The 26,775-nt window shown below is 35.9% G+C and overlaps 2 long non-coding RNA genes across 4 annotated transcripts; one reads left to right on the plus strand and one right to left on the minus strand.

Moving 5' to 3' along the window:
* Positions 1-26,450, plus strand: LOC111941809 (uncharacterized). 3 transcript variants are annotated; one of them, XR_015280415.1, is made up of 5 exons: positions 14,860-15,440; positions 18,041-18,101; positions 18,996-19,073; positions 22,329-22,353; positions 24,043-24,095. It is a non-coding gene; the product is annotated as an uncharacterized LOC111941809 (long non-coding RNA). The 3 variants fall into 3 exon arrangements; XR_015280414.1 differs by lacking the exons at positions 14,860-15,440; positions 18,996-19,073; positions 22,329-22,353 and adding exons at positions 1-87; positions 25,671-26,450 and having other exon boundaries at positions 24,043-24,111; XR_015280413.1 differs by lacking the exons at positions 18,996-19,073; positions 22,329-22,353 and adding an exon at positions 25,671-26,450 and having other exon boundaries at positions 15,367-15,440; positions 24,043-24,111.
* Positions 3,132-15,266, minus strand: LOC147648382 (uncharacterized). Its single transcript, XR_015280416.1, has 4 exons — positions 14,921-15,266; positions 9,140-9,234; positions 6,060-6,155; positions 3,132-5,417 (listed from the first exon to the last, which is right to left on the minus strand). It is a non-coding gene; the product is annotated as an uncharacterized LOC147648382 (long non-coding RNA).
* Positions 26,451-26,775: the final 325 nt, after the last annotated feature.

A 26,775-nucleotide genomic window follows, 5' to 3' on the forward strand; every position in this document is an offset into this window, starting at 1 on the left:
CAATAGCTGGCTAGCTCTGAGAATTGAAAACCTATTAAACCATTTAGGAGCTAGATCCACCTCTGCGAGATTCACATTTTAAAGACGGTAAGGCCGGGAAAGCTCTGTCTCCCTTCTGGCCTGGGAGAGGTAACTGGGGAGCGGGCCGGGCCCCGGCGGTGGCCAGGCTGGGGACGGGGAGGCCGCGGGGCTCCGGCCCAGGCTGGGCCGGGCACTGCCTGCGAGCACCTTGCCGACTCTAAACCCTGCCCCGCCACCGGCCTGCGCTGTTTAGATTTGGGGTTTTGTTTGTTTGTTGGGGGGTTTTTTATTGGTTTTTTTTTTTATTATTATTTTTTTATTTATTTCTAAATTCGATGGTGTCAGATAAATAGGAAATCCGTGCAGGACTAAGAAAGCTAATTTTGAATACCAGCCTGTAATATAATCTTAATGCAGATTGAGGATGTACAATAGTAATAATTTTTTTTTTTTTGGTAAATACTTATAAAAGTTTAGCACTCTCGCTGCACAACCATGTAACATTTCTCAGCCATAGGTCAGAGCACCTCATCAGATTGAGGGAGGCGTATAAAGGATGGTCAATGACTGTAAGAATGACTGTAAAAAATCTTAAATTTCATTTCAAATATATCTATCTGGTAGCCAAAGACTTTGAAATTAGTGTCCACAAAGACTGCTGTCTTTTACTGTGCTCTTACTGATTGTGTATCTGTACACTTGAAGGTATGCATTTGTCTTCTACTTGAGCTAGTCTCAAAATAGTTTGTGGTTTTTTTTTTTTCTTTAAAGCCTTACGGTAGGGAGAAAAAAAGTGTAAACCTTTATGAGAAGCAATTCTTACCAGGAAGATATTGATCATGACCAATTACATGAGCTATGTATACTTGCCCTGTGACTCTGCCTTTTCAAAAGAATTTTAAATTTGTTTATTCATTATCACTTATATTCTTTTTTTAACACTTGCTACTCTTAGTACTAACAATGTGTGGTAGATCATTACGAGGATGGGAACTGCTGTGAAATTCTACTGGGAATTGATAAGTCTCATAATTTGAAGGTAGGCTAAGATGACTTTTCTATTTATTGGGCTGATAATTTTGAAATAGATTCTAAACTCTGTTTGGAAAAATACACGGTGTGCTCCCCATTATTTCCTCTTCCTTATTAAAAGTTTTAGAAGCTAATGCCTGAAGAAATAATCTTATTCGAGGGTAATCTACACTAAGACTCTCTTTTCCAATATTTTGTCAAAGTAATTTTATTGTTATGTCTTTTCCACCTTACCAGCCACCTAAAGTGAAAATTTTAGCTGTTGTTAAGAGTGACTCGGAGAGTTTTTAAATTTGATTTGAAGAGTCACTAGTAATGCACTTGTGGATGGAGTTTCTGCCTAATACAACTGATGACTTCATCCTTCACATAACCAGAGTTTCCTTTTTCAGAAGTAGCATCTTCTTTCATTTAACTCTTGCTGTTCTCTTGTTTGAAACGCACAGCTCAAACTTTTATGAACTGACGTAAATTTGCATTATAGAACCTATTCATCATAAATTAGCATAGCTTTCAGTGACTGAATGAAGATCATGCTGTCCTACCTCAGCTGACAAACAGGACTGGTTTCTCACAGCTGTAACTTTTTCTTTTCTATAGAAAAACTGCAATATGACTTCTAAATCAGAATAATAAAGCCTGTGACTTAGTTAAATACAGATGATGAAGTCTGTATTTGAATTTCAGTCCTACAGCTGTCACTTTGTCACCAAACAGTCTTAATCACTATTTTTTATGACAATTTATCGTATCATCATGCTTTTGTGAAACTTCTTTGTAATTTTTTTCTATTTTTGCATTCAGGCTCTAAATACCCACTTTTAACATTCTGCAGTCTTCCAAAACCCTTCTTCAAGTTTCACTTCATGCAGAGGGTTAAGGGGCAGGTATTTACTTTCTGTCCACATTTCATAGAGTTTTAGACTGAAAGATTTAATATCAAAATAATACCAAAATCATAGAATGGTTTGTGGTGGAAGGGGCACTAGAGAGAATCTTATTTCAACCCCCTGCCATGGGCAGGGATGTCTTCCACACTAGACCAGGTTGTTCAGGGCTCCATCCAAGCTAGCACGGAGCATTTCCAGGAATGGGACATCCACAAATTTCCCTGGCAATCTGTTCTGGTACCTCACCATCTTCACAGTCAAGAATTTCTTCCTAATAACCAAGGTAATTCCACACTCTTCTGGTTTAAAGCCATTCCTCCTTCCATCCCTACACACTCTTGTAAAAAAAACCCTCTCCAGCTGTCTTACAGGACCCCTTTAGATACTGAAAGGTGGTATAAGAACTCCCTGGAGTCTTCTCCAGGCTGAACAGCTACAGCTCTTGCACCCTATCTGTTTCATATGAAAGACTCTTCAGGCCTCAGCTCATCTTTGCCTCCCCTGGAGTCACTCCAAAGGGTTCCCAATCCTTGTTGTGTTGGGGCCACAGAACTGAAAGCAGTACTCCAGGAGGGAGTATTCTTCTTTTCTTATGAGAGTTGAGTAGTTTGTGAGAATCAGTTTTACAAATTTTCCTTTGCACTTTCTGCTCTCAAGAGCACTTTTTTCAGGGTTTTCTTGCTGGGTCAACAAGATAATGTGCCCAGGATGGTTCTTCTTTTGAAGGAACGAAATACTATCCGCAAACCCTATGACTGTAAGTGTGGGCTTCACATATGGTGGGAAGAATAATTTCTGTTTTCAGTTGAGAATGTGCCTCATGAAGCAGAAACTTTGCATAATGTGTGTTCATTCTGGTATGAAATGGCATGGTCATGTGAAATTTGGGAAGCCAGGGCTAGCTAGGTGAGAGGGGTCTGTAAACCCTTTTTCATATTCTGTTTATCAGTAGAATTTACTGTTTCACTGTCCATGTTTTGTGCAGGGTCACAATCTACTAGCAGGAACTTTCAGTGCTTTTGGGAAACTGGCCCCTTCAACCATAGGACTGGTTGAAAAGTGGGAAGATTAAAAGAGTTACAATATGTGGCTAAATAAACATTGTTTTATATGGGCTTTGTTGGGTCTGACAGTGCACTGGAAAATGACAAACTGGCCTTAAAAGGAAAGGGGTTTGATTTGCTTTCCTTTTTTTTTTTTTTTTTAAAGGTTGTAAATTTGATAAGGTTTGGTTGGTTTGTGCTTGGTTTTTTTGGGGTTTTTTTGGTTTTTTTTGCTTTGCTTTCTCTCCCTGTAGTGCTTGCCTTTATCTGACATGATTTTTTCCAACATAAAAATTGAACAAATGCATGAAGTTTTCTGAAATGTACTACTCAAATTATCCACTCTGTTTTCATTTATGTGCAGCTAATAATGCTCTTGTCATATAATTGATACTTAGATGGAGATTTGTAATTTGTTTAATGTTTCCTACAAGATATATTTTTCACTTCTGTGTGGTTATTCATCCAGCAGCTTGAACTAAGAGAAAAATAATCCAGCACCTCTGTATAATTATTATAAAATCAGAACTTGTAAATGACCTATAAAGAATATTTAGCAGGAAAACGGACCACTTTCCCTCCAGCCATGATGATGTGCTTTCAAAGCTTTTTCAACAACTGCATTATCACTGAACTAGTTAATTAATTTTATTTTATAATGCAGCCAGCAATTTAATATATTTTTTTCTCCTATTGTTTTGATATTCCTCTTCTTAAAAAGATCCAGTGCTTCTAAAAACCCAGGTAGCCAAAGTATGTGGCAATACAGCTAAGGATGAAAGCTACTCTGTGATAAAAATCTCTTTTGTGGCAATTTTTGCTTTCAGTGGTAGTATTTTTCACTCTTTGCCATTCATATAATCAAAGCCCAAGTTAATAGAACTAAATGAAAAATCAGCAACTGATCACATTGCAGCTGAATGTCATCATAAAAATGTTTTAAAGCACTTTAATTAACCCCTTGAACACCAGGGAGATATGCAAATTAATTTGCTTATTTCCCTGAGCTCTTTTTACAGCTATTTAATTAACATGTTTTTGCAAGTTCTCTGTTTTAATAGTAGCCCTACAGTTTGGGTACAAGGGGAAGTAGCTCTGAATGCAGGGCTAAAACTGGTAGGGTTTTTTCCTTTTCTTTAATGACTGAATTTAATCTTCAAATTTGACACAAAAAAACCCCCTACAAATTATAATTAATTTTTTTATGTAACTTTTTGGCACAATTCTTAATAGCATTTGAGAAGAGAAAATTCTGAAGGGGTTCCATTGTTTTAGAATTATGTCCTTTAAACACAAAGTGACCTCTGCCATAGTGTCTTCTTGTGGTTGGATTGAAATTTGAGTCCATGGGAACTATGGTCATCAGAAAATGAGGATGAAACATGGTGTAAAATATGGCAGCAGTTTGTTTCCCAGATATTGAACACTTTGCAGTCCAAACAAGCATGAGACAGAGCATTGGCTGAATACCAAATAAGTGCTTTCATAAATAAATCACTTTACAAATTTTGCTCGTATCTGCTGAATAATTCATGTGACAAATAGGAGATGGTCAGCAACAGTACTCCTTGAATACAAAGAACATCCCTGTTAATTGAATTTTTCAAATGAAAAATTAGTAATTTTCATTGACTTCTATATTCCACAATTGTTACTCAATTAAGTTTACAAAACTGCAGTCAGAGGAGCTTCACATTGCTGGTAGAAAGACATGTCATTTGAGGACAACATAAATTTTCTTTTGTACTCTTTCCCTAATGGTCTGTACCACTTTCGTCCTGTTCAGCTCCAGTGCTAAATAGTGGAAAAAGCTTGTCTGCTTGATGTACCAGACTCATCATGTGACTTGTCATTGGCCCAGCAATTCTTCTACTTTCACATCTCTGGGAATGTTTCAGGTTTATATTATTCTGGATTGATACATGGGCACTTATTCATATAAAACAGTTAACTGGTATTTGAACATTGCATGATGTCTCCTTTCACCCTTGGAATTACAAAAAAACAAAACCCAAGTACAAAAATTCCTAGTATTCTACTCTACAGTTAGGAACTACCTAGTTAATTTGGCAGAATTATAAAAGTGATTCCCGTGAACTTGAAAAACTTAAGCTCTGGATTTGTTATTGCCAATGATTTGGCTGTTTAGGATGTATTTTTGCTACTCAAAAATGTAAATGGAAAAACCTTTAGATTAAGGAAAGCAGTTAAATTTGAAAATATTTCAAATTCATTTAAATTTGAGAAGATAAAGAAGATAAACTAGGAAAACTAAACTAAACTAAAAAAACTAAAAGAAAACTAAAGAAGATAAACTTGTCTAAGAACTGCTAAAATGTACTGGGACATCTTCAGTTAGAACTGTGCTATCCATGTGTTTGTCCATTTTAGCTTTCTGGTTTAGGTCAAAGTATAAGATCTTTCTCACAATCTGTAAAAATGAAGAGATGAATTAATTACCAGAGATTTGATGACAGAAACATTATGTTGTCTTCTTGTATTTACTGAATATTCAATAGAATATCTGGATGACTTCCAAAGTGTTTCTATACAAGTTAGCTATGTAGGGGTTTATGGAACAGCTGTAACACTCTTCTGAAAATTAACTCTAGGTAGTCTGTTTCTATTCAAAGATTTTTTAATAAAACATTGATTACACACAGGTATAACTGATAAAATAGATACATCCCAAAAAACCCCTAACATGACCACATCAAGATTTGCATAAAGGTTTATTTTCACCTATTGTCAACAGTCGGGCTGCTCAGTGAAATGCATCAAGAACGTACATGTGTGTAATGGATACAGATTTATGGCCATCTTTCTACCATATGAGTGCATTGGGATAGTTCCACATTAAACAGATGGCTGAAAAATAAGTTATGGAATGTCATGTGATTGAAATAAATATATTTCCTAAAATTTGGATCATTTAAAATATCATTCAGTAATAATATTTTCACTATAGCAGGTGCATCCTGACTATGTAGAAAATGGTATCACTGTAAAAAGAATGAGTATGCCATGTTTAGGACAGGAAACATGTAAAAACTGAAATGAATGCTGCACTTACCCAGTCTGACATTCAAAAGAACAAATCATTTCTTGGTGTAGGGCCAGTAGCACTGATTGAGCTGCAGTGTTTCTACTATAAAACTCTCTTATCTTTCTGTAAGACAAAAGAAACTACCATGGTATTTGGTAAATTCTCTAATGGCAGGGAATCAAAATTTTCCCGTTTTTCTTAAATATGTAAGGTAGGAGTAAGTAATTGTTACCCCTATTTTGAGTTTCATTCCTTTTAGTATTTTATTTTCTGTTGTAATAATGATAAAGAAACATGAGCCACAGATTAATAGACAACCAATAGTGCAGGAAAGACTGCTACATGAACTTAGAAATTGCCTGATGGGTTTGTTTAGATGCTTGTCTTTAGGGTATTCTTAAAAAGTGTCATAAACTCCTTTATCTCTACCATATATATTTTAATAATTGTTTTCCTTTTTGCATAGGTTCTATGTAGAAAGGAAGCACTTTTTCTGTCTGAAAACTCAATGAGGCTCAAGATGCCGTCTCTAAATATTTCAATTTTTACTAGTCATATTGAATCTACTCTTCTGCTGATTTCAAGATGCTTTTGAAATATTGCGGCTCCTTGGTTGGTCTAGGATTTTCTATCAAACATTCCACTCATGAATGATTCTTTCCAGAGAAATAATCTTGTTGACATTCCCAAGATTTAATCAAGGCATTAAGCTTAAAAAACATGCATTCTGAAAGATACACATTCCTTCAGCTTCAACTTTCATCTTTTGAAGGAGGTTAAAAATGTCTATCCTGAAATATTCTGTTGAGTTAACATTATTCCTAAAGACACGTTTGTGTTTGTGCTTCCACAGCTTTTGTTGTATAAAGTAAACTAGCTGGCTCTGTTGGCAAAGTTTATTTCCTAGACTGAGTCATTTTTTTGACACTTTGGATTTTGTAACATCTTTCAACTCTCTTCTTAAACTATGTCTGCTTCTGGAATATTTTTACAGTTCCAGTGAATGCACTGATTAGTCAGTACAGATTTTCATTTTTGCCGTGGTCATGCTCCACAACATGAATGGGATCTTCAGCTTATGTAGGTTAGTTTAAGTTTTATTAGGTACTTTTTGACTAGATATTAAAAATAAATTCTTTACTGTGAGAGTGCTGAGGCTCTGGGACAAATTGACTAGAGAAGCTGTGGAGTCCCCATTTCTGGTGATGTTCAAGACCTGGTTTATGGGGCTCTGAGTTGCCTGTGCTAGAGGAAGGTATGCCTGTCCATAGTAAAGTTTTGGAGCTAGATTTTTTGAGGTTGCTTCCATCCCTCACCAATTACATGACTCTATGGTTCCATAACCTGTTCACTGAATGATGAAGATTGTTCTCTTTGCTACCTTTTCACAATCTGTTAATTTCTTTATGACTTTTCTTCCTGATTGTCATTCCCTGTAGCACACCTTTGTCCCTCACTTTCTCTAGGACAGCTCCCAGTTTTCAAGATACCTTTAGGCCCTGTCAGTTACCTATTTTTCATCCAAAATTTTGATCAACATGCTGGTTTTAATCTTACAGTCATGATAAAGCTGGAAAACTTCTCTTGTAAATAAGAGATTCTTTTGGTGGTCATAATTAACTTCTAGAAACAGTTATTTAGGAATGTTTAGGAGTCTTTTGCCATCTCCCAAACAGAAAAGCTTATTAAACACATGCAATCTTATGGAGCTATTAGTGTTTTTAAATACACAAATAAAGTAACAGCTTTCTAAAGCGTAATGAAATCAAAGGGCTTTAATGGATTTTTAATTTAAGCTCCTTTTTTCACTTCATTTCACAAGATGCTGCTTATTTTTAGTCCAACAGTGAAGTTGGGAAGATACTGATCTCACAAACTCTACAGAATTCTTTTTATCTTACAACTAATAGTAGCAAAAATTGATACATGAACCTTTCTTTAGAAATTTGCATTTAGGTACCAGTCCCTATCTTTTGATGCTTTAGTTCATGCTTTTATTACAGTATTCGTCCTTCTGTTTAGTCAAAAATCTCCACTGGAATACTGCTTTCAGTCAGCAGGACAATGGAGAAAACTGAAGGGAATGGTAGTAATGCTGACCTTCCACTAGGAAGCTGTCTGCTGTTTTGAACTCACCTCAGGAGAATTGTACCTTTTCCCTTTGGAAAGGTGGGAACAATGCAACAATGGTTGCACTAAAGTACAACTTAATTTTCTTATTTCTCAAGAACCTTACTACTTAAAAACTGATACAAATTTATTAAGCTATATCTCATGCAATTTAAAAGTATCTCTTCATAATTTCTCAGTGATCTTTCTTTCTAATGAAATATAAAAAATAATCACTTTGGAACAAACTGAACAAATAGGTGAGACATAAAAGCTGCAAAAGTTACATTTTAGTTAACCAGAGCATCCCTTAGCTTTGCATATTAGCTTTTTAATGTGATTTAGTTTTTATGTTCTTCAAAATAAGATCTTAGTGAATAATGGGTAACAACACTCAAGTCACCATAAAAGAAAACGACAAAATGACTTCATAAAAATGCCAACAAATGCAAGCTAAGAGCATTTTCAATTTATCTGCCAAGTTTCTAAGCACTCATCCAAAATAGCTTTGTGATTTCACTTCCAAAGCTATTATCTGTACCTAAATAAGTAGCTGTCAATAACTATCAGCTATTATGCTGACCTTTTTCTGTGTGAGGCTAAATCAGAACAGGTCTGTTGAAAGCTATACCTGGCTTCCAGTACAGCAGATCCCATTAGCTGTTAATTCTTTACTCACCTCTGAGGTCGGCATTCTTGTCACTGCCTTTATGGCAGTTCTGAAACACTTTAATAGTGATGTGCCCAATTGCTGTGGAGCTCTAGTTATGTTTAGATTCTGTTATCAGTGAAAACAGGCATGAGAATAAAGGCAAACATGCTTTTTTCCTTAATGGTTTCCTTATTTTACCTTGAAAAAAATTGTGTTACATATGTTTTATAGGCCTATAGATCCATACTTTTTATAAGCAGATATATAATGAGTCTTATTAAGTTATGTAACTCATACACCAATGTCATGTTTTATTATGTAATGCAAAAAGGCTCACAAAACTTACTCAATTTTCACGAACTGGGAAATAACATTGGTGCTGTTTGAACAGGCTGAATTCCTCAGGAGGAAAAGATGTTCATTTCGAAGAAGTAAGAACTGCTGTGATTACAAAATAAGCACCAATTAATTATAATGAAATTTAATTAAGCTTCACTCAGGTTTGCATTCTCTCTCATGTCTTTAAGGATTGATCTTTAGGAAAGACTTAAAATCACATTTCTCAGGTAAGTCACTTCTTATTTAATTGTGTATGATGAAGTTAAAAAAAACCCAAATTCATGAACAAAACAACAACATAATTTTATCTAAAAATTTAAAACTTTTTTGATTTTCAATTAAGATGTACCTTCTAATCCTCAAGTTACAGTTCCCTATACACTTATGTTTTCTAATTCACCTATTGTTGGGCTATAAGCAGATGGACAAGGAGAGGACGGGTCTCACAAGATTGACATTTTCATACTGGGGAGATTGTGACACCTCAGAATCAAGTTTTTGTGTTCTCTTTACTTTCTTTTACTTCCTCATACACTGACACCTATGTTCATTATGTTACATTTGACCACAAGGCAGATCTTGAACCTTTTGGTCAGTTTGAGCTACTACCAGCAACAAATGCAGCAGCACCCAGATTTTCAATCATCCTCAGTCTTTCTGTAAAACTTCTCAGCTCTATATTGTCCATAGCTCACGACAGTCAAGAGTAAAGGTATTTTTTTGCACTGTCTTCTGATCTTTGTGCCTTCCCAAAATTATTTACCAAAACATGATGTGCTGAAGATTACACATACAAAGTCCAAGCAAATGTCTCTGAGGAAGGCAAGATTGTAGAACCACTCATTTTAGGCTTGGGAACTGGCATGAAGGACATAATTGACACTTAATTATCTTAATTTATAATTGTATAAATATGTTGTAATAGCACCCAAGCACTTTTATTTCATAATATTTAAAGGGTTTGTGATAGATTCTATTTTTCAAAAAAACAACTCGCTGTTCAGTGGCAACAAAAAAGCATAATGGAAGCATAAGAGAAAAATGTAACACTATTACACCACAAATGACCTGTTGGCACTGTACAGTTTTCCAGATTCCTTTTATCTGTAAATTCCAAATCATGTTAGTTTTGCTTTTTCAGGAGAAGCCCTGTAAGCTAAATATTTCTGTCTTGCCTTGCTTCTTTCCTTCTCCTTCCCGTTCCCCTGATTATGGTGAGGAGATGTTCTTGAGGATAATTGCACACAAGTCTTTATTTTAAGCTGATGTTTGTAGTATAACAGGTTTTCGTGTAGTCTGTGATATCTATGATCCCTGTGTGTGCACATGCATGTGTGGGCATAAATTTTAAATATAATTAGAATGAATAAAAACTGTACCATATTGATTTCTTGAAGTTATAAAACTGCACTATCGTGGGTGCTTACAATATTTTGGTGAAGGAGAAAAAACATTGGAAGATAATATAAATAATTCTTTATTTTATTTTAATCCCTGTGCTTGGGATTTATACAGGTGCCTGCCATTGTTTGGGAGAGCTATAATAACCTATTGCTTCCACTTCTTGATAACAACTGTGATTTTGACATTTGTTTGTCAGAAGAGAATTTTGTTCTTATACAGTTGACACAGTAATTTAAGATTGACTTAAATTCAGGGAAAGCAAAGACTTTAAGGACATAATAAATTTTGATGCATCACTTAAAATTTGTCACTGATGTCAGCACCTTGTCAATATCAGCACATCATCTTGTTCATGAACTTGTCTGATATCATGAAAGATTCAGATTTTGTGTAGACAAAAGCTCTGTTACATCAGTAGTCATAATATTTCTTTGAGTATTTTTCATCTCCTGGATGTTCTCTGTGAGAGCTTTTAATGCCAAGACCTAACTACGTAAATAATTAATCTGAAATATTTCATGTATTTTCATAAAACACTTCTGTTTTTTAATTGTCAAGAGATAACTGTCTTGGACATTCATAAAAAAGTAAAGAATGTAAAAACCTATTTTTGACATGCCATACTTTTATTTGATCTCAGGTCAGTCAGAGTAATCAGAGCAGTAATATTTACCAGCTTGAAAGTTATGCTTAGTTCAGAAGCCGAATGCTGCCTTTTTTCTTCAATGCAGTTTTTCTTCAAATTTTGCCTATTATCAACAGCAGGTTGCATCAGGTATTTGGTAAAAAACCCTAATGTGAATTCTAACCTTACCTAACCATAAATGAAATGGTGCAACACTCTTAGAAGGCTAGAGAACTTTATATTAAAGTATTGGAAAAAATATTTTGGTGGTCTTCAGTAAGCTAGTTGCAAATGTCTTTTGTATTGTTTTACTTGTGTAGTGGTTTGACTTTGGCTGAGCGCCTGGTGCCATGTGCTCTATCACTCCCCTTCCCAGCAGGACAGGGTAAAGGGAATAAGATGGAAAACAAATAGTAGGTTGAGATAAGGCACTAGTTTGTGCTCTCACAAGCAGAAGGAAAAGTCAATCTCTACTTCCCATCAGCAAGCGCTGTTCAGACACTTGCTAGGAAGCAGGGCTTCAACACAAACAGTAGTTGTTCTGGAAGGAAAACATTGTAGAACAACAAATTCCCACCTGTCCCTCTGCCTTCCCTTTTCTGTCTGAGCTGGTGTGACATGGTATGGAATATCCCTTGGCTTAATTTGGGTCAGCTTTGTGACCCTTCCCAAGATCTTGTCCCCTCCCAGCCCCTTGGGGTGGCAGAATGTCAGAGGGACAGGACTTGGCAGTAGCCAAAGCACTGGTGTGTTATCAGCACCCTGCCAGCTACCAATGCAAGGCACAGCACTGTGAGGGCTGCTACAGGGAAATAAACTGTCTCAGTCAGACCCAATACAACTTGTACCAAAAATGTTTCATCTTACAAAGGCAGAAATTGTCCATTAAATGTTTCCTTGTTATTTTCTGAAATAAAAGTTTCTGAAATAATCACATGGACCATTAGTACAATACATTGATGTCATGAATGGAAAAGGAAGTGGTCTGAGATGTAATCCTGCCTCAGACTGTGGTCTACACTATGAAAAAAAAGTTTCTAAATTCCTATGCTAACCAGTTAATTATGGTATATTTGTGATATATGACCCCGAAACTTGTAGCATAGACTAGGGAGCTGTAAAAATAAATTGTGATCATTAATAAAAAAAAAAAAGTGAATTAATAAAGTGATTCAAGAATTGTATCTACTCTCTCTTATCTGGAAGCAATTTCAACATGACAATACTAACAGAAGAGACTACTTCCAGTGGAAACATCTACTTTGTTATGAAATTTTCTTAGGTACCTTTCTCATTCTCAAGGCATATGTCATTGTGAAGACTGTCCTATCTGATGATTCTCTAAGCTGATTCTCTTTTTCTGGTTTTACAAAACATTTTTAGCACATTTTCTGACAGTAGGCAATACATGTGTTATAATAGAGATGTATGATTCTGTGTTGTTATGGTTCATGTCAATGCCTAGCTGGATAGGGAGTGAAAAAGAAACTAAGTCTCCCATAGGTTTCAACTGTGCTAAAAAGTTTCAGAAAAAAAATCAGGAATGGAAGAGTGTAAAATTAGCCACACTCGTAGTTACTATACAGTGCAAAAATGCTGATGTTCATGAGTAGTGAAGCAATTATTACAAAAGTTTTCCAACAAAATCTCCACCAGTGCAATCCATCAGAAGATGGAAGACAAAGTTTCTATATTTGTATGTAAGTAAGATAAAGGCCTGAGACATGATGAAACCTAGGCAGACAGTCCAAAAAGTCTTCTGCCATTTAAAATTACTCTTTCCAATGTATTCCAATGTTTTATTCTGTGAAATGCTATATAAAGGACTGGATGACAGCATGCTCATAGTTTCCCATGTGTTCTACTAAAAACTCTGCATGACTATGTCAGAAAAATAAAAAGAAAATATGGTTAATTATGTTTGAATTGTTCACAGTGCACCCCCATAGGCCTGTGCTTTTTTGCTATAAAATAAAAACATTGTGCTCAAAACTCCATACGTTAATTTGTATATTCATGAATTCAAACTGAATAATCTCACAAACTATAGGGAAAGCAAAGTCAACATTTGTCTTTTCTGCATGGTAGTGGAGGTGCTCATGCTGGGTTTGCATACGTTCCTTTTTCTGTGAACACTTTTGTTTGTTTTATATTCCTGTGTCCAACACATGTTTTGTTTTGAAGGGACAATAGTCCTCATGTCAATATTTCAGCCAGTGATGTTGGAAGAAGGAGGGCCAGCTATGAAATTGAATTAGCTGTTTTTGTTTTATGAGTGGGCATGCCTTCTATAGCTTAAATCAGATCAATATACTTTGCTTTATGAGGTTTAAGAGAAATCTTACTAATCACATGACTGATTCTAAAATTTAACTCATTTATTCATTGCCATTCCTTCTACACACAGGCATCCCTATAGAAACACATACTGAGATAGGACAGGAGTCATCACCTTTCATTTAAGATGTAACATAGCTCACATTATTATTTATATATTCAAATTATGGCCTGAAATTTTTGGTATCTTTCATGTTTCACAGTAAGGTTCTTAGTGGAAAGATTTTGATTCATGTTATACTTTTCTTTTACTGCTATCAGAACTTATTTTACTTTGGAGGTTTGAACCTGTGCTGTGAGATTACAGACTCTTTTGCAAGAAGAGGTAGGCACAGGCATAATAGAACATTTTGGTACTCAAAGATGAGAAATGTGCAGCTGACACAGAAAAGTGAAGTACTTGTATTAGGTCACAGCCTTTTCAATCTATGTTTCTTGCTTTCAATGTGGTATACTATGATTTTTCATAAGCATTTTACATATCTACAGAAAATGGAAAATAAGTTCTTAAGTGGTTGTCGTGGTTCAACCCCAGATGGCAGCCAAGGCTTACACAGCTGCTCTCTCACTCCCACACCAGCAGTATTGGGGAGAGAATTGCAAGGGTAAAAGCCAGAAAACTCATGGGTTGAGATGAAGACTGTTTTTTAGGGAAAGCAAAAGCCACTTACACAAGAAAAGCAAAAATAATTAATTCAGTACTTCTGGTTGGCAGTCAGGTGTTCAGCCATCTCCGGGAGAGCAGAGCTCCATCATACATAATGGTTTCTTGGGAAGACAAATGACATCACTCCAAATGTCCCTCCCTTCCTACTTCTTCTCACCACCTTTATATACTGAGCCTGATGTTACCTGATCTTGAATAAGCCTTTGGTGAATGGTGGTCACCTGTCCTGGCTGTGTCCCATCCCAACCTCCCATGTGTGCCCAGTCTCTTTGACATGCCAGTATAAAAAACAGAAAAGGAATTGGTGCCATGCAAGTCCTGCACAACAATAGCAAATATTTCAATATTATCAACCCTGTGTTCAGCAAAAATCCAAAACACAGTCCCATATCAGCCACTGTGAAGAAAATTAACTACCCCAGCTGAAACCAGTATAGTGGTCCTTTACATTTCATCAGTGCACAAAAGGGACCACACAGGATAGGTTTAATGAAAGTTTTTGATCAGTCATCCTGAGAAAAAACTTCCTACTTAACAACTGATGATACCAGTTTTTGATGATGAAAATTGGAACCAAGAAAGTGAAAAGTATTTCCTTTTTTTCTGACTTGATGTCATGGAGTTACTTTACCTTTAAGGGAGTTGGAGTTGCTGGGAACTGCCTGGAGTCTTTTCTCCTGACCAATTATCGGTCATTGCTGAGAATTTACAGCAGTTTAGGCCATTGAAAACTGGGATCAACTTGTGAACCCTACCTTAAAGTGTAAAAGCAGAGCTCTCTGGGTTCTCTTTGTTTCCTGGCTGTGGAGGGTGGCGGAGCTCCAGGCCTCCCGTCCCTGCCCAGGCCATGCGGCCGGGCGGGGATGGGGCCAGGCCAAGCGGCTCCCGGCCGGGAGATGGCGGGGCCTGGGGAAGGTTTTCCTCGGGCCCGGGCCGAGCCGATCTCTGGCTCGGCTGCAGGTTTTGCTGTAACTAATTCACTAGAAACTGCCCAGTGAAGAAAGAGAGAGGCTCTGGACCTGCAGCGGGCTGGAGCTGTGACCACACTCTCCAGAGCAGCTATGAGGAACCTTCCATCGCAGACGGCTCCAGCTCCTGTTCGGCAGAGATCTCCGAACCAGCTACAAAAGCCTGGGCAAGATTTTAACTCTTTCATTACCCAGATGAGACTTGCAGATTAATCTTTTTATCCAGAGAGAGAAAAAGAGAGTGATCAACATGAAAAGAGACGTTATAAACTACCAGTGACAGGAAAGAAAAGAAGCTTCAGAAAAGGTAGAGAATTAAGAAGATGCTTTAATTAAGCTGAAATATCTCTCTGTTAAAACTATGGAGATGGACAATGAAGTCCTGAAAAGAACTCCTTTAATTCATGATACAGTATCTAGAGAGGAATAAAGTGTTCAAAGTATAAATTTGAGTAAAAAGTAGAGTAATTATGGTATAGTGAAGTGCTGGGAGATTTGAAGCCTTGAGAGGCAATGAGAAAACTGTTTTCTGGTGAAGCTCACAGAAACAGATGAAGACTTTTTTGCCTTTGAATAACTTATCCTTAAAAATGCTATCTCTAGACTCATGACCCATACACACTTCAGAGTGATGTGAAAATGGGAGGAGTGAACTCTAATAATAGCAGCTCTGGGCAGCTAACATTAGGGCAATGAAAAACTATAACAAAAATAGTTTTCTTGTGAAAAACTCCATAAATTAACAGGAAGAAACTTCTGTTTCTCTACAAAGACTGGTGAAAAGACTGTAGCAAGAATTGGGACTGTTTTAACCATCAAAGTTCCAAAGTTTTTGTCTCTGTTGTCATGTGAACAAGGGAATAGTGGGTAGATAGGGGATGAAAAGGTTTTTCTGGAAGTGTATTCTGGTGTTCTTATTAATGTAGTTTGTCAATAAACTTTTTTTTTTTTTTCCCTTTTAAGTTTTATGCCTGTTTTGCTCTTGTTCTAATCCATATCTCACAGCAAGAAATAAGTAATTTTCTTAGTTATTGGTTTAAAACCATGACACTTGGATTAATCTGATGCAAGATGAATGAAATATCTAGATGGAGCTCATTTTTGGATGTTAAACATTCTAGCTTTCCAAAATTTAAAAATAAAAAATACTGACAATTTTGCAGATAGTAGTTAGACATAAAATTACAGTGCTACAGAAATGAACGTTAGAACTCTCAGTGACTGCATATTGTCTGAATTTCATGCAATGCACTTAAAATTATTTAGGACAGCATTAATGTTAAAAAATAATCCCTAGTCTTTTGCAAATGCAATAGATATTTGATAGATAAATCAAACTCAAGTACTTTGGTATCTTTATTACAATACATCTGTTAGTTAAAGAAAAAGTCTTCACCACATACTATTACTATAGTCAAGTAGTAACAATCTTTGGATGTTTTACTTAAGGTTTAGGTATTGTCTTTCTTTTAGCTTCTTTCATGGTTATTAAGCTGTGCTATATATCTTGCATTCTCTTCAGCTAAATTATATGAGGAGCTGATCTTTGAAAGGCCACTAATAATCAATAACCACTATCAAGAGATTCATGCTTGTTCTTCTCTAAATCAGGAAATGGACAGAAAAACATAGAGCACACATGAAGCTGTCATCTTATTCAGTGGCATCCCCCATCTCAGCTGTGTTTACTGCACTACTATGCAGTAAAGTGCTTGCTTTTTAAAACAGAGGGTAGTGCCTTAAGTGGAATTCTTAGTATTCCTTTTGACCTCTAGATTTTACCACATTGTGAAGCATCTCATTTGAAATCTGGCAAGGGGGAGACTGCTTTCTCCTATCTAAAATACAATGATTAAGTTAAGCATTGAGATTTAGGGAGAAGTTGCCTGCATCTGCCTTGAAGCAGATGATTATGTATCATTAGTGGTCAAAACAGTTCTACTTGCACTTCTGCATTATACAGTGTTTTATCAGAAAAAGGTAAATATAAAGTCAGTCTTATTTTACTGTTAATCTAGTACAAGTCCATTTTCCTTTGTTGCTATAACAAACCAAGATGGACATGACCTCATTTCCCAATATTCAGGGCAGATGATCAAGGCAATTCTAATACCAGCAGCAAATTTTTAGGCTCGTATTGATTACAGTTACATATAGTCTGATAGAGCTCTGTAAAGAGAGGCAAATTTGCGCCTAGTCAAGGAAGCAAAAATTCAGATTGTGTACGTTATTGTCATTGAACAAAACTTGGTTATTTGGGCACTGCTTATGTCAAAATTTTTTGTAAGAAGTTACAATTTTAGTAATAAGGGTATATGTGAAGAGAAATTTCACCAGAAAAATTAAAATATAAACAATACAAAACCAATCAAAGGTATGAAAATGAGAAGGAATGAACAATTTTTCTTGCAGATATCCCCTTCCCTTCCCTTCCCTTCCCTTCCCTTCCCTTCCCTTCCCTTCCCTTCCCTTCCCTTCCCTTCCCTTCCCTTCCCTTCCCTTCCCTTCCCTTCCCTTCCCTTCCCTTCCCTTCCCTTCCCTTCCCTTCCCTTCCCTTCCCTTCCCTTCCCTTCCCTTCCCTTCCCTTCCCTTCCCTTCCCTTCCCTTCCCTTCCCTTCCCTTCCCTTCCCTTCCCTTCCCTTCCCTTCCCCCTCCCCTTTCCCCTCCCCCTTCCCCCTCTCCTTTCCCCTCCCCCTTCCCCCTCCCCCTCCCTCTTTCCTTCTGAAGTATTAAAATTTTAGCAATTTCAAGAAGGCACTTTCTCCCATGTAGATCGCCTGATACAAAATGCCTATGCTTAGGTTACAGCCCTTTCCCTAGTTGCAGCATCCCTTCTGTGTTTAATTACCTGCTTTCACTGCCACTTTATGAATTTTGTGGACTAACTCCTCCCCTCTCCCCGTCCAGGTTTGCTGTACTGGCCAACAAGCTCAACAATTGTTATTGCTGCATAAGCATAAGTGGTCAGGTGAGACTTACTTACTGGGAAACTAGGCCATAACTGTTCAAAAATTTTTACCTTTGTTACTACTTAGGTTATTTTTTTGCTTATTACACATTTTCACAACTGGGAAAAATATTACTCCAAGTACAACTGATCTGTTTATTGGTTTCAGCATGAGTAAAATATTCATTTTGTAACCTTCACAGTATTCTGGAATTTCTAAAGTCCATTTTTTAATTTCAACAGCGTTGCAGATAATGTATGACTTTGGCATTTACTCCCATGAGCATACACATGTGTGAATGCGTATACTTGTATAATTTCCTTGGTGGCAGTTTTTTCTGAAGAGAAATATAAAATAAACAATTTGCCTGCTCAACAATTTTCACTACTTAAAAAGAAAAAAAATAGTTCTCAAAAATGCCTTAGATGCATGTATTTTTATTTTGGCTTTCCTTTTTCTGAAATAGCTTAACTCTGTGTGTGTGTGAATATTTCTCTTTACATTTAATTTTATGAGATTGTTTTCAGGGCTTTTCTAAGATTTTTATTTATGACTGTTGTTCTTTCTTTAAAGCAAAAAAAACCCCACAAACAAACAAGCAAAAAATATCAAACAAAACCAGAAAAAACCCAACCAGAAAACTACTGCCTTCTTTTACAGTTAGCACAAATTGCAAACATAAATCACTGCATGCATTCATGGTGGATGCATGCATAAAACACTATGCACCAGAGAAATGGTGAATATATATAAAAGCCTTGCCTATGTTTTTCAACTATTTCAAAAACTAAAAACAACCAAAGTTTGGTGGAAATAGTAAATATGGGTTAATAATAAGCATATACAGGAAGTCTATATAGGTGTTCTCAAGCCAGAGTATATATGAATATGTACATTCATTTATGTATATACAGGGAATCCATACAGCAACAACTACCAAATTCTGCCCTAGCTGAACCAGAAGCACTGAAAGCTACAGCTACTGCATATTGGTATGTGAAGTGTCACAGAACATTCTGGTGTGGAAGGGATCCACAAGGGTCATGGAGTCCAGCTCTGAAGTGACAGCCTCTCTGGGGATCAAATACACAGCCTTGGCCTTATTAGTACCATGCTCTGACCAACTGAGCTAATCTCAGCAGCACAGGTAGTAGGGTCCTTCCCTTTTTGTATATTTCTTGACCAGATTGACTGGTTGATACCTCCGTAATTTCAGACTGCTGGAAAATTGACCTGAGATGCTGAAGAAAAAAAAGCTAATGAGAGATGAACTGTTGGATTTGCTGTACCTTTCTTAATGTTTAAATTGGGAATATGTCCTGGCTGTATCCCATCCTAACCTCCCATGTATCCCCAGTCTCCTTGACATTGTTCCAGCATGAAAAGCAGAAAAGGCCTGGGTGCTGTGCAAATCCTGTGCAACGATAACAAAGATATTATCAGTCTTGTGTTCAGCATATCAATAGATGAAAGTTGCATATTTTAGATAGTTCTCCTTCACACATTTTGTCTTGAAATAAAGCAACAGCTGGCGTTTTTTTAATGCAAACTGACACGCAAAGCAGCATGACCAAATAGGTGACTCATAGACCAGCTCTAACTTGTATTTCACCCCATCTCTTCTGGCTGAGAGACAGATTGCACCTCCACAGCAAGGAAACCATACATTCAGCAGCTGGATGAGCCTTGGAAGACAGGGAATTCAATGTGACTTAAGAATACATGCAGCAGGTGCCTATTGCAAAGCACTCTTTGGATGGTCATGTCTTCCTTCAGTGAATTTAGGCACTCCCTAGGGATTGTAGACTACTCATATAGCATCAAAATGAAATAGGAAGCTGCCTTTCTCCTTTCCTCATTCTATTTAAAATGTTTCTGTATTTTGTTTGCGAAGTTCTGTCGGCACAAATGATTATGCTCTTCAGTTTGATGCCAGGCAATACAAAGCAGTTAAAGTGATCTTCATAAAGGTTTTCTGTAAGGAGTGCTTAGACTATCAAGTGATTATTTCAGATAACCCATGCACTCCACATATATTCTGTGATGCCTTAATAGCTGTAACAGAAAACTTTTTGCCATATATTATGCTTATGAGTACCAGTAATAAATAATGTGAGCTTTGTAGAAGTACTTCAGTTTTCTCCTTTTTGAAAATTCCATGTATAGAACTTAATAGCCTACTTCCATGAATGACAGAGGGGATTTTTTAGTAAATTTAGGTAATAGATTTATTTCAAACTGGCAGTTTTTCCTTTATCTTTTTTTCTAAGAAAAGGAAACTTCCCACTGTCTTTCTAATTTGGTAGAACTTCAAAAATGTTTGTGTAATGGAATTGCCTGCTGTGGAAGAAGGACATAATGTTCGGACATGTTAACCTGCTACTACACCTTATGTTCTTTGTGGCTAAGAAATTCTAAGTTCTCCTTTTGATGCTCTTCCTCCCTTATTTTTTCTTGCACTTCTTTGTTAATTAACTGAAATCTATAGGAAAAAAATAATCTCCAGAGGAAAAGCAGCATGCATTTTCCCTGTAAATAAGCCAGTTGCTCTCAGACCTTCATGGTGGAGTGTATGACCAAAAAACTTTAGTACTAAAATATTTCATGGTTCTTGTGTCCTATAAATTCCCACATCTTTTTTATTCTGGGATGCTTCTTAGCATTCAGTAATCTAGCGGAGGTCAGCATTTATTCATTGTAATGATAATCAACTTCTTGACATTACCTTTGGATAGGCATATTTTCTAACCATAACTGTGTGCTGAAAAGTTCTACATTTTTAAAAACAAATGTAGTGTGGATGTTAACAACCAAAATGTTCTTTGAACTACAATTGCAGCAAAGAAACTGCACAATTAATTGCACTATTTTAATGTGGTTTGGATTTTTAATTTTTAAGGAGTTTTTATTTTGCCTCTAGTCCCCATAATGATAAATAAGTTGAGGCCTAAATAGAGAAAAAAGTTAAGACGGAACAAACTCTCCTTTACATGAGGCAACAATATCTCTTGTGATCTTACAGTTAAGAAACTATTTTACATTTTCAGCAATGTGTTCTGGCCTGATGACAGGTATTACTTTCTGAAAAGCTGTATATAGGTCATTTTCTTAGATAAATGGAATTTTCTCCCCTGGCAACTTCTCATGTAGACCTGGAGTCACTTATTTTTTGCCTCTGTATTAATTAGCAGAGAGATATTTGCCTGCTATGAAAATGATGGCAGTGTCTTGTTAAATTTCAATCCATGCTATCAGAATTGCATTAATATCCCATGGATAATAAGTTCACTCTGTACCTCTTGAACTGCTATCAGATGAGTCTATATAAATTAGTAGCTTCCCAGGTATTCTACCACATTCTTTCCTTAAAAATGACAGTCCTTTCCTTCCCCTAACTCCTCTGCTATGTATAGTAATAACAGGTATTGTAGGTGTCACCTCGGAATTAACAACAATTACTCTAATGAGGTTTTTCTAAATTTAGCTCACTTAAACTTCATTTAGTGTCACATATGATCCAAACACAAATTGTAGAATTTCATTGCAGTAGTCCATTGTTCTTTGGCTTTATATGGTGGTTAATTAACCTGTGGACAGTATTAACATATTCTTTTGTAACAAATGCAAAATCAGAAGCTTGCCCCTTGTTTTTTTAGGTTACTAGGCATTCCTGCACCTTTTCCTCTTTATAGCAGTAATATCACAATAACATCAAGAGGTTCAGCTATTGAAGATTTTGTCTGGTAACACCAAACCACAAATATTTCACATCTCCTTTTTAATTTTTTTGAATTAATGTAATACCATTATGAAGGTTCAACATAAATATTACAGTCTATGCATGTTTTATTGACACATCACCTTTCAAGTGTCAAATCTAGGCTAAAGACAAATTTGAAATATAATTTCGGAACATTTCTGGAGAGGAAAATCCTTAGACCTCCCATACTGAGGATTTTGGTATTCTGAGACCTAATCTACAGAGGGAGTAGAAGTGATAAAACCCACAATAATTTAAGGAGCAGGATATTTCAGATTACATTTTAATATGATTTTACTGTTCTCTTTTTTGTTCTCCCTGTCTTTACAAAGAGAAGGCTACTGTGTGGCTCTTAAAAATGTGTTTTGAAGAGAATTAATTAGTTTTTGAGCACTTCATATCTGATGTTGCCATTAATCTCATCACTGAATTTAGAGATTAATTGTTTTTCTTATACCATTAATTCTTTCTCCATTTTCCTTTACAGTGTAATACTTAGATGCAAACAAAAGGTAAAGCAGCCAATTATTTTTCTCAGCTAGCATTATATATATTCCATAAGGAATGCATCTTTCCAACTGAAAACTTCTGGAGCTTTTTTTTCCCCCAAGTGCATTTAGTATATAATAAACCTCACTCTAATGAGATCATTGTTCTCTCTCACTAAAAATATATATGTAGAAGAATATGGATCTGAAGTTTGCTGAATATTTCACTTAAATATTCAGAAATCATGTTCTGCCACTGCTTACAAATGCCTAGTTCACGGTTCACTTTGCATATGTAGATATTCTGGTGTTTTATCAAAATGGAAATGTCCAAAATTCGCTTAAAATATCATATAAGATAAATAGAAAAGAGACTTACTATAGCTGATCCCATAAACTTCTCATATATTTTCTAAGGATGATTAATTTGCACTAACTCATATCATATCATATTATGCACATATTAAAATAGTTGCTTAGGATATAAAGAATTAAGTAATAATGTCAGATTTTTCTCATGAAATGATGCCTGGTTTGTTAAAATTTATCATACTGCACACTGTTAGTGGTATATCAGGAATTAGTACCTAAAAAATGCAAATCAACAGAAAAATACTAAAATCCTTTTCTGTGAGCAAGTGACTTGGCCTAATGTACCTCTGTCAATCTATTTTACATATGGATAGAAGATTTTTTTTTATTGCTTTTAGAAGTTAGGTAATTACTGCATATGCCTGAACTTTCTATAGAAAAATATATTATCAAATGCATTTATTGAGCTGGGATGGAGTATCATTCAGTGTAAAATCTATGAGTGTATTTGCTGATGATCCAGTCAGTGACATTTTTTAGCTGTGGAATGTTCCCAGTCAAATTATTGGAGTTATGTGCCAACACAATAACATAAATAAATAAAATCCCCACAGCTATATTCATCTATAGTCATTTTTTATGTGTGATTGAATTGAGACTGGCAGACACCTACTTCTTTTTCTTCTTTCCTACCTCCAATGTCAATGGTATAGAAATTGCAAACACTTTTTTCTGTATATCCCTTCAAAGTGTTAACAATTTTCAGCCAGTGCATTTTCACTAATGAAATCTGGTTATCTCACTTACTTGCTTAATAAACTCGTGTGTGTGTGTGTGTGTGTGTGTGTCCCAGAAGTAGGGTATGTAACCAAATCTGTTGGACTTGTGGAATGTGACAAGGTGTAAAAATGAAACATTCTTCAAAAATTATTGGGCAAAGTAAACACTGTAATTTGAAAAAGTCAGCTATTTAACCCAAGATAATTTATGCATATAAAGATCTAGGCTAAATGCAAAGGGACAGTGAAGCCTGAGGCTATATGTTTTTCTAACCACCCTCATCTTTCTTCAAATATATTCAAGTCACAAACGATGGTTAATTAACTGATGTATTTTCTTTGCTGGAAGTACTACTGAATATTCTATTCATTTTATTTCTCTCATATCTAAAGCTTGAAGGAAAAAAATAATAGTTACATACTGTGTAGTAACCCAAATGCTTTGCAGTTGTCTACTTTATTATCTCCTTGGTCCATTTTGCATTTGAACAGTGGACTAGTCTGACAGCACAGATTACTTGCTAAGCATTAATTTGGTTATGTGCTACTCATTCCTCACAGTCTATTTATATTGCATTGATGTCCTCTCTCTTATATATACCAATTCATTTTATTTTCACAGAGCAAGATGGAAAATGGTACCAAACTGTAACCTGCTGCTGGGCAAGTGAAGATGTTCCTTTCTTATCAGGTATCAGTGTGTCTATCTGCAAGGGTAGACGGGTGTCTCTAAAGTACTGTTTGGATCTATGAACATTGCCAAGAGAATGAAGTCAGACACAGAAGAAGGACAGAATCCATTGTAGAATAGAGTAAAACCTGAGAAACTTATTAATAATGGAGTGAATTTTGAACAAGATACTTCAGGAAAGTTGGTGTGAAGTGTGAAAGGGCAAAACTTTGTCTTACATCTAATGTTAAAATGACATGTTGGATCTATTTCCCCTGAACTTTCTAATCAACTTTTTTACAAAGTTGGCTGCAAAATCTAGTTTAGCAGAGCACATAAGGATCTTTTTATGTTTTAAACTTGTGATACTTAGACCCTGAACTAAAGTGACTGTTTGAACCAATATGAAAGAGAGAACAAGAGTGTGTATTATGATAATATAAAGAATTTCCTAAACACAAGCAAAATGTAAGAACATTCATTAGGCAAAAACCTTTTGGTGAGTCTGACTGGCTTTGCCACTTTCATTCACATGTCTGGTGTGAATGCTGAATTAAGAGGAAAGAAACCTGATGAATGTGGTATATATTCAGTTTCTACAGTTTTAATATACTGAGCTCCTGTTGTTAATTCAAACCAGAAGAGAAAGAAACCAAACAAACGAGAAAATTATATGAATTATTGTTCAGTTAAGGAAAATAATGGCCTAATATTGGTGGTCCTTATTAAAACAGCCTAGTCTTTTTAACTTCAGTAGCTATCATGCATAATTAACAGTCTTGCAAATAGACCGTAGGCTGATCAGGCAGTGAAATTCAATAATTATTGCTCCAAGAATATTTCTGGGGCTACAGGTTGGTGTTAAAGCTTACTGGTAGAACATGAGCTATGAATGTTTTCCTGTGTACTATAAATCCTCAGCATGACGTTTCCCTGCCCCCTTCTACCCCTCTTGACATCGCACAAGAAAGATGCCTAATTTAGCATAGCATAAAATAAACCTTATAGATGTGAACTCGGTTGGAAAGAGTATTTCAATTATATTCTACTTGCTGACATTTAAAATTAAAAGCAATGAGTATCTTCTGTGAATAATCACTGACGGATAGGGATTTCAGGAAAGTATTAACACAGTTGAAAATGAATAGGTAAAACATAAATCTCAGCATGTAAAATGATAACTTTTACTTCCAGAGCTCAGATTGTTATGATATATATACACATAAAGTCCTTCCTAACAAGGAAGGATTTGTTTTGAAAAGCATCTTTTATGCACACAGCTGTGGATTTCATTATGTGTTGTTTATCTTGGTTTATTGTAAATCCTCAGAAAATGACAGTGCTTCAGGATAAGGTGAACAATTGTACTTAATTGCCTAGAGACTGTTGTGTTGTAGTAGTTCAGTTTCTCTGGAAGTCTAGATGGTCAGGGATACAGACCTGAGGTGAGGAAAAAAAGTGTTTGGCATCTCCGGGATGCCTGAAAGGACTCTTCCTTGGCTTCCCACAGAGAGGAAAAAGTAAAGACTCAGTAATGATTTCATGTAAATAAATCAGTATACCTTTTTTTTTCCAAACAGATCCTCTTTGTGGGGAAGAATAATGCCATACTTGACTCAGGATTTCATTCGACCGCAATCAATATAGGATGTGTAAGGAGGAGTTTTTGAAGCTAAATACCTTTTAGTTCCCTTCAACTTTGTGTATAAATTCCTATACAAAACCAATTAAAATCTTTGCTGTCTTGAAATTATAGTTTCCATTACTGTACTCAACACAGTGTTTTATCATCTCACACTATAAACCTCTAAACAGAAATAATCCTGCAAGAAGACAGCACTCTAGGAGGCTTCTGATGGAAAAATAAATGCCTAGTTGCAAGTGAATGCAAAGGATGCTGCTTCTGAGAAGAAAGAGGAGCCTTCATTGAGGTTTTTTTGAATAGGGAAACCTTAAAACTGTAAGAACAGAACACAAAACTTGAGGAAAAGAAGACACCACGGATAAAGAAGATTTTTATAATGGGTCATTTTATTCCCTATTCATTTGTTTTTTGTGTTTTAATGAAATACATATGGAGAGATTGGAAGCATTTTGATATTCTTTAGATTTCTATCTTTAAATAAGTAGGACAGTTTCACCAAAAGCCTCTTCCTCCTCTGCAGTCCCCTGACATAAACTTCCCACACGCTGTATGCAAATAATAGAAGTGCAATTTTTAATTTAGCTAGTAAATGAAAGCTGCACCTGTTACAAAATGGTCAGTTGCAAAACTAAATTTCCCAAAAGACAAAAACACTACAGTTAAAAACCCTAGCTTCCAGCTGTCTCTCAAAGACAGAGAATACCACAACATGAAAGAAGATCCCAAGGTGGGACAGTATCCTGTGTCACAAAAAAAAAAAAACAAAAAAAAAAGAAAAAAAAGAAAAAAATCAAGTTCAAATAGTGTTCAAACTATTTATCGAATTGGAGTTTCACACGTTGATTGTAGTTGTTATTGACACTTAGATAGTTAATGCAACATTGTATGTATCTTGAAATACTTCAAGTAGATCAAATTGCTTGATGGTTAGAATCCTGAGCTTCAACAAACATGTATCACTTAGAACTGTGGTTCAATATACCATTCACTATCCATCTAGCATATTTTCTTCTGAAGACAAGTGGAAATGGACTGGCCAA

The sequence above is a fragment of the Cyanistes caeruleus genome, chromosome Z (assembly GCF_971803275.1).
Source record: "Cyanistes caeruleus chromosome Z, bCyaCae1.hap1.1, whole genome shotgun sequence".
In the NCBI taxonomy this organism is placed as follows: domain Eukaryota; kingdom Metazoa; phylum Chordata; class Aves; order Passeriformes; family Paridae; genus Cyanistes; species Cyanistes caeruleus.